Raw genomic sequence first — 14,875 nt, 5'->3', positions numbered from 1 at the left:
CATTGGAAGGGGTATTTGCAAGAAATGTCTTGCAAGTGTCAAGAACACACCTTTCGAAGGTGTTGTAAAATGTTCTTGAAAAGTTCAAAACAGTTGGTTCTTCTACTTGAATGCATGATTCCGTATTAGTAACAAAGCTTTACAATCGTTGTAAAAGTGTGACTAATAAGAAGTAGAAGATATATGAGAGAAGAGAAAGTACTTCACATTCGAAGCGTGAATCAAATGTAGATCTCTGCGAAAGCAGATGGTACTTACTTCCTCATATGAACTACCAAAGAAATTGGAAAAACATAGATTGTCTTTATATTCCAATTTTAAGGAACTAAATTCCGTCACTATGTGAAATGGATAAATGTTTTGTTTGACAAAACAATGTTCTTTATTAATCAATGATTGGATTATGGTAATCTAATTAATTATCTCTATAATAGAGATAATATGGTAGTGTTAACTGTTTAGAAAATAATGATGCTTAAAACCCAAAAGGTTGCAAGGTAGTGACTAATCCCAACTAAAGTTGTGATACCTCTAAAACATAAATTACGAGTTGGTGAAAGATGGATGCTTTGGATCGTTAGATCCGGATCCAATACCTTCTTGTTAAAATTGTATGGAGGCGAAATGTTCGAATCTTTATTCTTTTGGAAAGAAGAAAGAATCACAAAGTTGTTGAGGTTAATTCACTTAGATGTTAGTGGCACTTGTCCACAAACATAATATTACTCATGTTGAATAACATTCACCGAAGATCATTCTCGGTTGGACTATAGTTTATTTTGAATAAACACAAGTCCGAATACTTTGCAAAATGTTTCAAAGAATTCAAGTAATGTATGTTGATGAGTAAGACGTCTAAAGTAATTACCTACTTAGATTTGATCCAAGATAAGGTAACACTTTAGATGAGTTTCCTTGAAAGATATCAAGGAAAATAGCATCATAAGATAATATATTTCTCCATTAGGATAAGAACGAACAAGAATAAGATTTAGTTCGTTAAATGTTATCTATTACCCATATATAGGATATATACTTCTAAAAACAATATGATTGTCAATGAGAAGATCTTCCAATATTTTCATGACTCCATAAGATGTAGTTGGAAAGAAAAACAAATCTTAAGCATGTTAAAGATTTGGGGTTGTGTGCTAACAAGCAATATTTGTTTGATAACAATCTTGTGGGATATCCTTAAATTAACTTTTGGATATCGCTTCTATAAACCAACTAACAAATGTTGTTTTGTTGGGTAGTTCATTGTAATTCTACAATGTGATTTGCCTAAGAGCAAATGAACGAGAGATAGAACTCGAAGAATGAGTTCTTTGAGAGACAAGATAGTAATCAACAAATATAACAACCTAGTTCCTATACCACAAGCTCCAAGGTAGTCGATAAGGATTTATAAACCGTCTCAGTTGAATGGTTTTGAACTTTATGACTACATTGAGTGCATATACGATATATACTCAAGAAAATGGTAAAGTACCATTTGACTCGAAATAATGAAACCTTCAAAGCTAATTGGTAGCTTAAGGTGACTACAATCAAATAGAATGGTTGACTCTAAAGGAACCATTTTTGACGTAGTCTTAGTTTCAATAAATTCGAAGATTGCTAGCTACAACTAAATGGTGATTCAATGTTTGGACATAATATGGGTTTCCGAAACCATTATTAAGATAGTCTTGATAATATATGTCTAAAACTATAAATCACAAGACATGTAAGTTGTAGAGATCCATCCATCATGGATCTTAGCAAGTTAGTGGGAGCTATTTGCATTTTATGAGGAAAAAGGATCAAATCGTTTGATTTCTCATAAAGATGTAAATGAATCTTTTGTTTACTAGGTTTACAAAAGATTAGTGGGAGTTAATCATGTTCCTAAAATTTAATATATATGATATATTAATTTTGGAAATGAAAAGAATACTTCTTCGTTAAAGTTATGACTTTAATACATTATATGAAGATAGAATGTATATGGGAGATATAGTCTATATACATGGGATGGAAATCTATAATGATATATTTCATGATATAATTGGATTATATCAATCCCTAATAATAGACAATGGATGCTAGGAAGTTTCTCATATGATGATAAACTTCAATAAGAAGGACGATTCTAGTGAGACTAGCAAGTTGCCCTTCTCAAAGGGAACGTGCCCCTTTGACTCCCAAAGAAATAATGCGTAAATATAATCCTTTATGCATACGCAGAAAGGTGATTTATGTATTTCATATTGTATGAAAAACATTGATATGAGTTGTACCTAGAACGGTACAAGATGATATCAGTGCAAGCCCAGGATCAGAACCATGGCAACTGTCAAGTGAGTCCTTAAGTATTTAAGAAATACTAAAGGATAAATTCCTCAAAGATCGAGGAAGAATCAAAGTAACGTAATGGAAGCGTAAATGTATTAGATTATGAATCTAATCCATCATTGGATGTTTCTTCATTCTGAATGAAGAGATAAACAGATATCTCTTTATTATGACTAAAGAGATATTTGGATGGAAACATTAAAGTAATGACTTTAGTGTGTTCCATTATGAATGCAAGATATATTGCCATATAGAAGTTTACAACAATGTTGTTTGGATGGGAAAGTTCATTTATGAACTCTCTATTCGGTTCCAACCAGAAAGTGTATGACACTAATGGGGCGATAGCTCAAGCCTGGGAATCAAGGTCTCATCAAGATCCGAACACAAATGAGAGACTGAACCACATGATTGAGAATCATGTATAATGGTGACGTTGTTATTCTCAAGGTTGCTTCTGTGGATAACACATATAGATATCCACTGCCTAGGCCTACTATTCAGCCATTTATGAAATGACTACAGAAGAGATATCATCATTGATGATCAAGCTGATTGGCTCTAGTGCAAGTGGGAGATTGTTGGAAATGTGCCCTAAAGCCAATCATGTGATGATACTTTACGGACATTTCACATGTTAAACTAATCTAGTTTAACATATAAAGGGCATAAATTATTGTTTGAGCCGTCTCATATAAATGTTATATGCTTAAACAATAAAGTCCAAGGAATTTGTGATTGGGAGAATGTAATCTAATGAAGTTAGATTCATGAGACCATTCTTTCGTAGACACATCCTAAACGTTCCTGATCATAGGATTGCCAATTGGGCGTTGACAGTCCGTTAAGATCAGTACGTACTATGTCTTCTCTCAGGGAGAGTGATTAGTCTCGAATCATTGGTGTGTGTGACATCAAGACAAGTACGGTAGGTGCTCAATAGAGAATGAGTTCACTGAACGCGATCAACGAAGAGTTCTCATATTCCATGTCACATGAGAACTCATGGTTGGGATAATGCAAAGTAGTCCTTTGACCTGAGGCATCATAGTTGTCTTGTGGTTAAGACCTTGATCTTTGATTATGTCAAAGTCATCCCACCAGGAGGGTGTCCACGGCATCGTTGGGGTCAAGCCGCTTAGCTATGGAGACAAGTGAATGCGCAACAAGGGATCTCTAACCTTCAAACCGTTTGAGGGAGAATACTCTCTGATATGATTTGAATCTCTGGCCAGAGTATGAATGAGATTAGGGAATGCGTTCCGAATCACATTCAAGGTAATCATATAAGCACAAGACACACATTGGATAGTAGACATGAGAAAATAAACTATCAAACCAAACAATGTGGTCAAGAGTATTAGATTAGAGAAAGACCGTATTGCATTTGTAATCCCAGACTGAATAGGTTCTCCACCTCTTCTGATTAGCTTGGGTAACCATGACATACGGCTAGGTGTCACTCATGGTTTGTGGAAGCCCTAAACGTGTGTAATCACTAAAGGGAGAATTGAAAATAGTTTCAATTCACAATCGATGTAAAATGGTTTTAATCGCCCACTACCTCGCTAAAAGGAACCTAATGGATCGTACACCGTGTAAGGTAGAGATGGACGAAATAAATGAAATGAGTAAGATTAATTGAATGGTTTAATTATTTATGGCAAGGATTAATTAATATGTTAATTAATCAAACGAATAAGTTCGTTAAAGACCACGGGATAGTTTTGGACCTTAAGGCCCAATGGGCTTCGAACGTCAAGCCCATTAACTTAAGTTGTATGACAATTTAATGAATAAAGATTCATTAAAGCCCAAAAGCCCAAAATCCCCTAAATGGATGGCCATGATGGAATGAATTAGGGTTTTGGTTGTTTAGGTCACTTAAAGAAGTGACTATATAAATGATTTTATAGCCAAATATTCATTAAGTGAAATAAGGGTTTATTTTTGGGGAAAATGGGTGAGAATTGTCTCTCCATTTTCTCTCTAAAGAGGCCAACACCTTGGAGGTGATTAGCTAGTCATCTAATCCTCCAAGGTCACTCATTCATCATCCAATATCTCCTTGGTGTAGAGACTTAGAGGTTCTCAATTTTGGGAACTTGAAGAACCTATTCTTCCATCCAAATCCATGGATCTAAGAAGCAAGGAATGAAGGCCCTATCTCTTTGGGTGATTAGCCTTTGCTTATGCAAAGAGGAATCTACAAAGGTATTAATTTCAACTTACTTATTTTTGAGTTGATTATTGGTTCACCAATCTACTAGGCTTTGAATTTCATGGTCATGTTTTGTTTTTGAGTACATACAAGCATGATTCCGCCTTTAATTGTTAATTGCATGCTATATGATGTTGCTCAAATGAACATGTTTTTACAAAATAATTCCTTCAGGGGTCATTTTGGCACCCAAAGGACAGCCCTTAAGGTTTTAAAGAGTGGTTTCTATTGGCCTATATTGTTTAAGGATGCTAGAACATTTTGTATAACTTATGATAGATGCCAAAGAACAGGTACAATCGGTGCCAAAGACCAAATGCCGCAAACCCCCATCTTTAATGTGGAGATCTTTGATATATGGGGTATGGATTTCATGGGACCCTTTCCGCCCTCATATGGTTTTACTTATATTTTGCTAGCCGTTGATTATGTGTCGAAATGGGTGGAAGCCAAAGCCACCCATACTAACGATTCTAGAGTGGTGGCAAATTTTATCAAGGCTAACATCTTTTCGAGATTTGGCAGGCCGAGGGTGTTCATAAGCGATGGAGGCTCCCACTTTTGCAATCACACCATTGAGGTGCTGTTTAAAAAGTACAATGTGAAGCATCAGGTTTCCACGCCATACCACCCTCAAACAAGTGGCCAAGCAGAAGTCTCGAATAAAGAAATCAAGCAAATCTTAGAGAAGACTGTTGGGCCAAATCGGAAGGATTGGAGCTTGCATTTAGATGATGCACTATGGGCATATCGCACTACCTACAAAACACCTCTAGGGATGTCTCCATTTCGACTAATCTACGGCAAGCCATGTCACCTACCTGTGGAACTGGAGCACAAAGCGCACTGGGTTGTGAAAACATTCAATTTGGACTTAGATGCTGCTGGAATGAATAGGAAGCTCCAACTGAATGAACTTGAGGAGATACGGAACGAAGCCTATGAGAATGCACGAATTTATAAGGAGAAAACAAAGGCGTTTCATGACAAAATGATTCGGGGAAAAACATTCTTAATTGGACAGAAAGTGCTACTGTTCAATTCCCGTCTACGATTGTTCCCTAGTAAGTTACGGTCTAAGTGGATTGGACCATTTTTTGTCACTAATGTTTTTCCCCATGGTGCAGTCCAAGTTAAAAGCTTAAGGAACGGCGACGAATTCAAAGTGAACGGGCATCGCCTGAAGCTATACTATAAGAGTGATGTGGGGCAGATTGTGGAAGAAATCCCACTCAGTGCCGTGGGCCCTATCCAAGCTTAGAAGGAAGTTTTGTCCAGCTGGAAGACGTTAAAGCAAGCGCTTCTTGGGAGGCAACCCATGTTTTGCGTTCCTAAAAACCTTTCCTTTTCTGCAATTTTATTTTGCCATGATTGTCATTTTTATTTGTTACTTGTTTAATTGTTTTCTGTGTGGGTTTATTTTTGAAACATTGACAGATATGCAAGGTATTTTACATTAAAATTCGTTGTGAACAGGAGGCAGAAAAATACAAGAGGGAGCCTTCACAATGGCTGCTTAGGAAAAGTCTCAGTAGTCGGCAGAGCCCCAGAAGGATGAGGTATCGGAGGTTGATCATTTGGAGCTTCATTACGTGGTACAGCCCCAGAAGACGAAGGCAAATGCTGTTGGAACAAACCCACAAACCTCTGATGATCAAGTAAAATCTGACCATCAGATTCCTAGATCTGTTCAATCTCCCTCTTCATGTTTGTAGCATAGTTATGTACAAGCTTGCACAACTGTTTATTCTCATGCTTGAGCCCTCTAATCTCCTATTTGAGACTCATCACTTCATCCGCCAATGATTCAACTTGACGAGTTCGAGCAAATAAACGTTGAGCCATATTAGACACAGAACCCACACACTGCACACTAAGAGCCAGAGAATCCTTAACAACCAACTCATCAGACCGTTTGGAAAGTAGTCTGTTATCTTTGGGAGTGACAAGGTTCCGGGCCACCACCGCAGCAGTCATATCATTCTTCATCACCGAATCCCCAATGGTAAGAGGACCAGTAGGGGATATGAAGGATGGGCACCATATGTTGTCTGGAGAAGGCATGGATGCCTCTTCACCAAGGTTCAAGTAAAAACGACGGTCGAAGGGGCCAGACATTTTCAAAGGTGTTGAAGAAAGAAGAGGTCGGACAAATCGAGATCTTAGAAGTGCAATGAAGGGAGTTTCTACGGGCAGAAATTCAAGTGTGCTTAGAAACGAACTGCTTATCCTCTATAAAAATCAGCACTCGACGGGATTTCAGAGATCGAAGAGGCGAGCTCAGAAATCGAAGAGGCCAATTCAAAAATCAAAGAGACGCTAGCTTTCTCAAAAGCTGGGCTGCTCAGAAACCACAGGCCATCCTCTATTCCAGATTTGTCTGCACTTGTCACATGCAACCTCTGCACTCGACGGAGCTCAGATATCGAAGAGGCAAGCTCAGAAATCGGAGAGGCATTTGCTTTTCCAGACGTGTCAGCGTTTGTCATATGCACACTCAGCTTTGCGGAAATCACGGGCAATTTGTCAAAGCGCCGATTCTATATATCGAAGAGGCACTTGCTTTTCCAGACGTGTCAGCGCCTGTCACATGCACACTCAGCCTTGCGGAAATTACGGGCAATCTGTCGAAGATTTCTTGTGAAGTAGAAAGCACGTGAAGGTTACTGTTAAATCATCCAACAGTTGCCAACAAGAGTGAAAGAATAGTACCGGTTATTAATTCCTATAAATGTCAGCCTTCACCCTCCATTGCAAGGTAGACATACATAACCTTTCTTCATCTCCGAGAATGCTTTCCCAACGAAGCCTCTCGAGTCACTCAGTGTTCCTTATTCCTTGGGGTACCTTTGCAAACAATTCATCCGAAGAAAAAGTATTTCATATCATGAAGGTTGAAAGCAAGAGTATCTTATATCATGCTTTCTCCCTATCATTCTCCTTGTCGTTGTTTTCATCTGCGGGACAAGAAGAAAGAAAGCAATCAGCCAGCACTTGGTATCAATCTTCCGATCTGGAACCGATTGCCTGGAACCCCTTCCTAATTGCTTACCTAGCCTTGCTCTCGAGTACTCATCTTCAACATCTTATGCTTCCTCTTCGTCTACCACATATGTCTGGGGAACAAATAAGGGAAGTGAAAATGATACCTCGAAGCATGTGGAGACAATGTGCTAATTCATCCTCAGCTAATAAGGAGAAAGAAAGAAAATGGTGGGCACTTAGAAAGATTGAAGAAAGAAACAGACCATCACCTTTACCTCGTGCATGCCTGCCGTGTAGAACAAACAAGCAGAGAATAATGCAGACTGCACAATCAAATCAACCCAGTAGAAGGATTCTGATTTGAAGCCAAGAAACTCTAATATTCCTCGCTCAGAATTCCAAACCAGTTCGAGATCAAAGCTGTGGAAAGTCGCCAAGATCACCTATCTCTAAAACCAGATTTGCGTTCTTAAACTCTACTCTGTCTGGTTTTTACTTTACCATACTTGTCATGTTTATTCGTTGTTTTTTTGTTTGCTTGTTTGTGTGTGAGTTTATGCTTGAAACATTGAGGACAATGTTTGATTTAAGTGTGGGGGGGTAACCAAGTTGTTTTGCATGAAATTTGAAGGAGTTTATCACCCATTACTTCTAGTGTTGTTCCTTGCTGTTTTTAAGTGTTTTTAAGCTGTTTTGGAGTGTTTTAGTGTGTTTTGACATAAAAATCCGAAAATCTCAGAAAATTTTGAAAAATTGTTTTGAAAACCCTAAAAAGAGTTGTTTTTGTGTGTTTATTTGTGTCTTAGGTACCGTCCAACACAATGATGAGGATTTGGTTTTTAATTACATGACTATTAAAGAGAGTTATAAACATGGATGAAAATTGATTTACTCTTTGGTGTATGCTTGGTTGTGGTTATAATTTATGAACTCACATGCAATCATAAAGGAAAAATCAGTTTTTATAACATGCTTGAAAGAAGGAACTCAAATGAATGCTAAAACCTTGTGAGACTTGAGCCTAAACGTTTATTTGGAGAGTTAATAATCTGTGCACCATTGTTTTCTAAAGTCGTTGCATGATCTCATTATTCTTTGCTTGGTTGCTACTTAGAAGGCGTTTCATCATTTAGTTCCAAATGCTAGAACTCATGCCTATTTCATTCAAAGCATGCTATTGATTTGCATAACACATATTCAAGATGAAGTTGTGTAGTGACCACCAAAGCCAAATTACCATGTCCCTATTTCATTAAATGTTTAAGTTTAACCCCGTTGAGCCTTGTTAAGCCTATGTTCTTTGTTAATCCACACTATCCTTACCTAGCCTAGTTTTAGGACCATCCATACCCTTGTTCTTGAAGCATAGTAAAGCATGACTTAAAATGAACTCCTTTTTTATCAATCTATTGCAAAAGCAAGTGCGGGGCAAGTGATTCTTGTGTGTGTGTGTGTGTGCCAAAGTCCTTAATAAGGCACGGGTAGAAAGAAAAAAAAAAGAGTGAAAAGAAAAAAGTTTGTTAAAAAATGGTCCAAAACATTGAATTCAGCCCTAAGTGTTGCATGAATCTTCCCTTTGTATTTAAAAGTTGATTATGCATTCTAAAGTGAATTCCAAGTGTCTATTTCATTGCTTTGCTTGCTATCGCTTTAAGAACGTTTGTTATTCCTATCCTTTCTTGTTACAACCCTTGACTTCAATCTTGAGTGTTGTGTGTTTCAATTTGTGGAGTTCAAAATTGGTATGAGCATATGGTGTCACTGGTTCTCGCATCTAAGTAGTAGCATTCCATTCATGAGATCATATCTAAACATGCTTAATAACTCCAGAAAATTGCTTTCTTTGTTATAACATATGTGAGTCCTAGTCTTTCGTGTTTACATTAATCTTCTCACATATACTAGTGTAGGGTGTGTAGTCAGAAAATTTGTGTGAAAATAGAGAGTATCTTGTAAGAAATTGAGCAAATTCTCTAAGGCATGTTACTACATTCAAAACATCGTTTTAATTGGTTAATTGTGAACTAGTAAGTGGTGACTGTGATTAAGTATGTTTTTAAGTCAGTCTAGAGGTTATTAGCAAGCCCTCCTAATCCCCGGTCCAGAACGATCCTTACTTATACTTATACTACAGCTGTCAAAAGAGGGTTAAATTTGTGTGTTAAGTTAATTTTCGCATCAATTGACACTACAGTACTTTCTTCTATAAAAGTGTGGTTGTCCAAAACCTTCCACATGAAAGATTTGGGAGATGCATCTTATGTGCTTGGGATAAAGCTCTATCGTGATAGAACCATAAAATTAATTGGATTATCCTAATCTATGTATATAGATAAGGTGCTAAGTAGGTTCCAAATGGAACAATCTAGGAAAGGTCTTGTTCCTGTGATACATGGAATTCACCTTTCTAAGTTCATGGGACCGAAAACTCCTAAAGAGATATGACAGATGAGTAGGACTTTTTATGCTTCCGCCATAGGAAGTCTCATGTATGCCATGATATGCACAAGGCCTAATATCGCATATGTTATGAGCATTACTAGTCAATATCAATCTAACCCAGGATCAGAACACTAGGTAGCTGTCAAGATGATCCTTAAGCACTTAAGAAGAACAAAGGACATGTTCCTCATTTATGGAGGAGCAACAAAGTTGTGAGTGGAAGCCTATACAGATGCAAATTTCCAATCTAACGTCAATGATAGAAGTTCCAATTCCAGATTTGTGTTCACTCTGAATGGTGGGGCTGTCAGCTAGAAAAGCAAGAAACAAGATGTAATTGTTGATTCCACGACAAAGGCCGAATATGTCATTGTAGCTGAAGCCGGTAAAGAAGTGTTCTGGATGAATAAGTTCATTATTGAACTTGGATTGGTTCCAACCATTACATCACCAGTAACTTTGTACTATGATAATAGTGGGGAAATAGCTCAAGCCAAGGAAACCAGGGCTCATCAAAAGAACAAGCATTTTAACAAAAGCTTTAACATCATAAGAAGATAGGTTGTCGAGGGGAAAGTCAACATCCTTAAAGTTGCCTCAGCCGATAACATAGTAGATCCACTAACGAAGACAATGTCTCAAATCCAACTTGACCGCCATAAGGAAAAGATGGGTATTAGATACATGGGAAGGTGGCTTTGAGTGCAAGTGGGAGATTGTTGGAAGTATGCCCACAAAACCACTCATTTGATGTAATAGTTTTGGGAATACTTATTGTGTTAAACTATTATATGTTTAATGAAGGGCAAAACTTATTGTTAATCACTATTTATTATATTATGTGTTTAAGCAATAAAGGAATCCAAGGAATCTATTTGATCTAAGAAAGGATTGATTTAAGTAAGTTAGTTTAACAAGACATTTCTCTTATATTCATTCCTAAAATATTCATAGCCATAGGATTGCCAATTGGGCATTGACAATCCGCTAAGGTTAGTATGTGTTATGTTAACTCAAGCGTGAGTATGACTAGTCTCGAGTCATTTAGTGTTGGACACTGAGACAAACACATAGGTGCTCAAAAGGTAGTCGAGTACACTAAACTACGATCAAAAGAGTGTTCAAACATACATGTCATGGAAGAACTCATAAGTTGCAATATGCAAAGTAGTTATTTGACCTGAGGCATCATAGATGTCTAATGGTTAGGTCCTTGATCTTTGATCATGACAAAGGCATTCCATCGAGAGTGTCCACGACATTGTTGGGGTTAACCTATCTAGTCATGTAGGCATATGAATGCACAATAAGGGGTCTCTAACCTTCCATGGTGGAGGGAGAATACTCTAAGATATGATTCGGGAGTCTTTGGCTAAAGCATAGGAATATGACTTAGGAAGTGAAGGAATTATTTTGTAAAAACATGTTCATTTGAGCAACATCATATAGCATGCAATTAACAATTAAAGGCGGAATCATGCTTGTATGTACTCAAAAACAAAACATGACCATGAAATTCAAAGCCTAGTAGATTGGTGAACCAATAATCAACTCAAAAATAAGTAAGTTGAAATTAATACCTTTGTAGATTCCTCTTTGCATAAGCAAAGGCTAATCACCCAAAGAGATAGGGCCTTCATTCCTTGCTTCTTAGATCCATGGATTTGGATGGAAGAATAGGTTCTCCAAGTTCCCAAAATTGAGAACCTCTAAGTCTCTACACCAAGGAGATATTGGATGATGAATGAGTGACCTTGGAGGATTAGATGACTAGCTAATCACCTCCAAGGTGTTGGCCTCTTTAGAGAGAAAATGGAGAGACAATTCTCACCCATTTTCCCCAAAAATAAACCCTTATTTCACTTAATGAATATTTGGCTATAAAATCATTTATATAGTCACTTCTTTAAGTGACCTAAACAACCAAAACCCTAATTCATTCCATCATGGCCATCCATTTAGGGGATTTTGGGCTTTTGGGCTTTAATGAATCTTTATTCATTAAATTGTCATACAACTTAAGTTAATGGGCTTGACGTTCGAAGCCCATTGGGCCTTAAGGTCCAAAACTATCCCGTGGTCTTTAACGAACTTATTCGTTTGATTAATTAACATATTAATTAATCCTTGCCATAAATAATTAAACCATTCAATTAATCTTACTCATTTCATTTATTTCGTCCATCTCTACCTTACACGGTGTACGATCCATTAGGTTCCTTTTAGCGAGGTAGTGGGCGATTAAAACCATTTTACATCGATTGTGAATTGAAACTATTTTCAATTCTCCCTTTAGTGATTACACACGTTTAGGGCTTCCACAAACCATGAGTGACACCTAGCCGTATGTCATGGTTACCCAAGCTAATCAGAAGAGGTGGAGAACCTATTCAGTCTGGGATTACAAATGCAATACGGTCTTTCTCTAATCTAATACTCTTGACCACATTGTTTGGTTTGATAGTTTATTTTCTCATGTCTACTATCCAATGTGTGTCTTGTGCTTATATGATTACCTTGAATGTGATTCGGAACGCATTCCCTAATCTCATTCATACTCTGGCCAGAGATTCAAATCATATCAGAGAGTATTCTCCCTCAAACGGTTTGAAGGTTAGAGATCCCTTGTTGCGCATTCACTTGTCTCCATAGCTAAGCGGCTTGACCCCAACGATGCCGTGGACACCCTCCTGGTGGGATGACTTTGACATAATCAAAGATCAAGGTCTTAACCACAAGACAACTATGATGCCTCAGGTCAAAGGACTACTTTGCATTATCCCAACCATGAGTTCTCATGTGACATGGAATATGAGAACTCTTCGTTGATCGCGTTCAGTGAACTCATTCTCTATTGAGCACCTACCGTACTTGTCTTGATGTCACACACACCAATGATTCGAGACTAATCACTCTCCCTGAGAGAAGACATAGTACGTACTGATCTTAACGGACTGTCAACGCCCAATTGGCAATCCTATGATCAGGAACGTTTAGGATGTGTCTACGAAAGAATGGTCTCAAGAATCTAACTTCATTAGATTACATTCTCCCAATCACAAATTCCTTGGACTTTATTGTTTAAGCATATAACATTTATATGAGACGGCTCAAACAATAATGTATGCCCTTTATATGTTAAACTGGATTAGTTTAACATGTGAAATGTCCGTAAAGTATCATCACATGATTGGCTTTAGGGCACATTTCCAACAGGAAGTTTGTTCCAAATCATATTCAATAGAATTATATAGAGAAGTATCACATTGGATAGTAGACATGAAACAAACTATCACTCAAACAAGGTGATTAAGAGTATTGCATTAGAGAATGACCATATTGCATTGTAATTGTAACTGGGTAGGTTCTCCAACCATTTCTACTTAGCTTGGGTAGTCATGACATACTGCTACATGTCACTCATGGTTTGTGGAAGCCCTTAAGATTAGCAAACACTAATCTTCATCAAATGGAGAATTGAAATGTAGTTTCAATTCACAATCAATCGTTAAGAGTAACAATCGCCCACTGCTTCGCTAATTGGAACCTAATGGATCGTACACCAAGTAAGGATGAAAGTGAAGAAATATAAATGAGATGGATAAGCAATCAAATGGTTTAATTGAGAATGGTCAAGATTAGTAAATTAGTTAATTGATTATATGAAAGGTTCGTATTGGGCTTTCAAGTTGGTTTCAGATCTCGTGGCCCAAAAGGGTTTTGGTCCACAAGGCCCATTGAGTTTAAATTGTTTGACAACTAAAACTAAAGGGAAATTAACCCAAATACAAAGTCAAAACCGGGCATAGGGTAAGTGGTAGCAAACTTGGGTTAACTGCATGTTTACCACTCACATGTGAGGTGGTATAAAGGCATCTTTATAGTCATTCTCTCAGTAGGGTTTTCTTAAGGCAAAGAAGAGAAACTTTTTCTCCTTTTTCTCTATAGAGGTCGGCCTTCCTAAGGGAGTTTACTGGCATCTAACTTCCTCTAGGTAATCCATTTCATCTTCACACCATCATCCTTGGTGTGGAGACTTAGAGGTATCAAACGTTTGGTACTTTTGGAGTTCCTTTCCTCACATCCGCAAGGAGCAAGAGCAGCATCAAAAGGGAAGAAAATCACAAGGAAGATCTAAGGAGCTAGGACGTGACTTGAAGCCCTCCACTTGGGTGAATCCCTTGTGTAAACAAGGATGAGCTTTAAGGGTAATGAATCTCAAAATCCTTTCTTCTCTTTAATGTTGTAAAGAGTCTTGTGGTTCACCATTCACTAGGCTTTGAAAGTCATGGGTTTTAGAATTGTTTTTTAATGCATGCATACTTTAAAGTGTTAGTAGTTTGCTTATGTGTTCAAATGTTCTCACATGTTCTTAGCTAGGACAAAATTTTTCCTTCATATTTATAGGGGTGTGGCCGGCCCTCTTTGAAGAAAAGGGGTCTAGCCACTTATAGTGGTTTATTGGCTCTAATTGCAAGATATTATGTCAAATAATATCTTGCAATCAATTAGGAATTTAATTAGAAAATTAATCAATTAATTAGGAAATTAATCAATTAATTTTGATAATTAATCCTAATTTGAAAAAAAATAATTGGGAATTACCTTGTGGGTGAAGGTTTGATGAGGAGTGATGAGAGGGTTTAAAAGAATACCATTTTGATCACTTTTGACCTCAATTGAGCCGTTATTATCCATTGCATATGCGTGGGAGTCCCAGTGTGCCTCAAGGGTAGTTTTGTATTTTTAACCCAAAAGTTCACGTGTCGCTTCCATATTTTTCTTGATTATTTTTGGCTCCACAAGACTATTTGGGTGTCAACATAAGGAATCGAATGTTCAACTTATGTACCATAGGGAAAATGCAATAGTCATCGAATTCGTGTATGA

The sequence above is a fragment of the Malus sylvestris genome, chromosome 13, assembly GCF_916048215.2.
Source record: "Malus sylvestris chromosome 13, drMalSylv7.2, whole genome shotgun sequence".
Lineage (NCBI taxonomy): Eukaryota > Viridiplantae > Streptophyta > Magnoliopsida > Rosales > Rosaceae > Malus > Malus sylvestris.
This window is presented reverse-complemented; position numbering follows the sequence as displayed.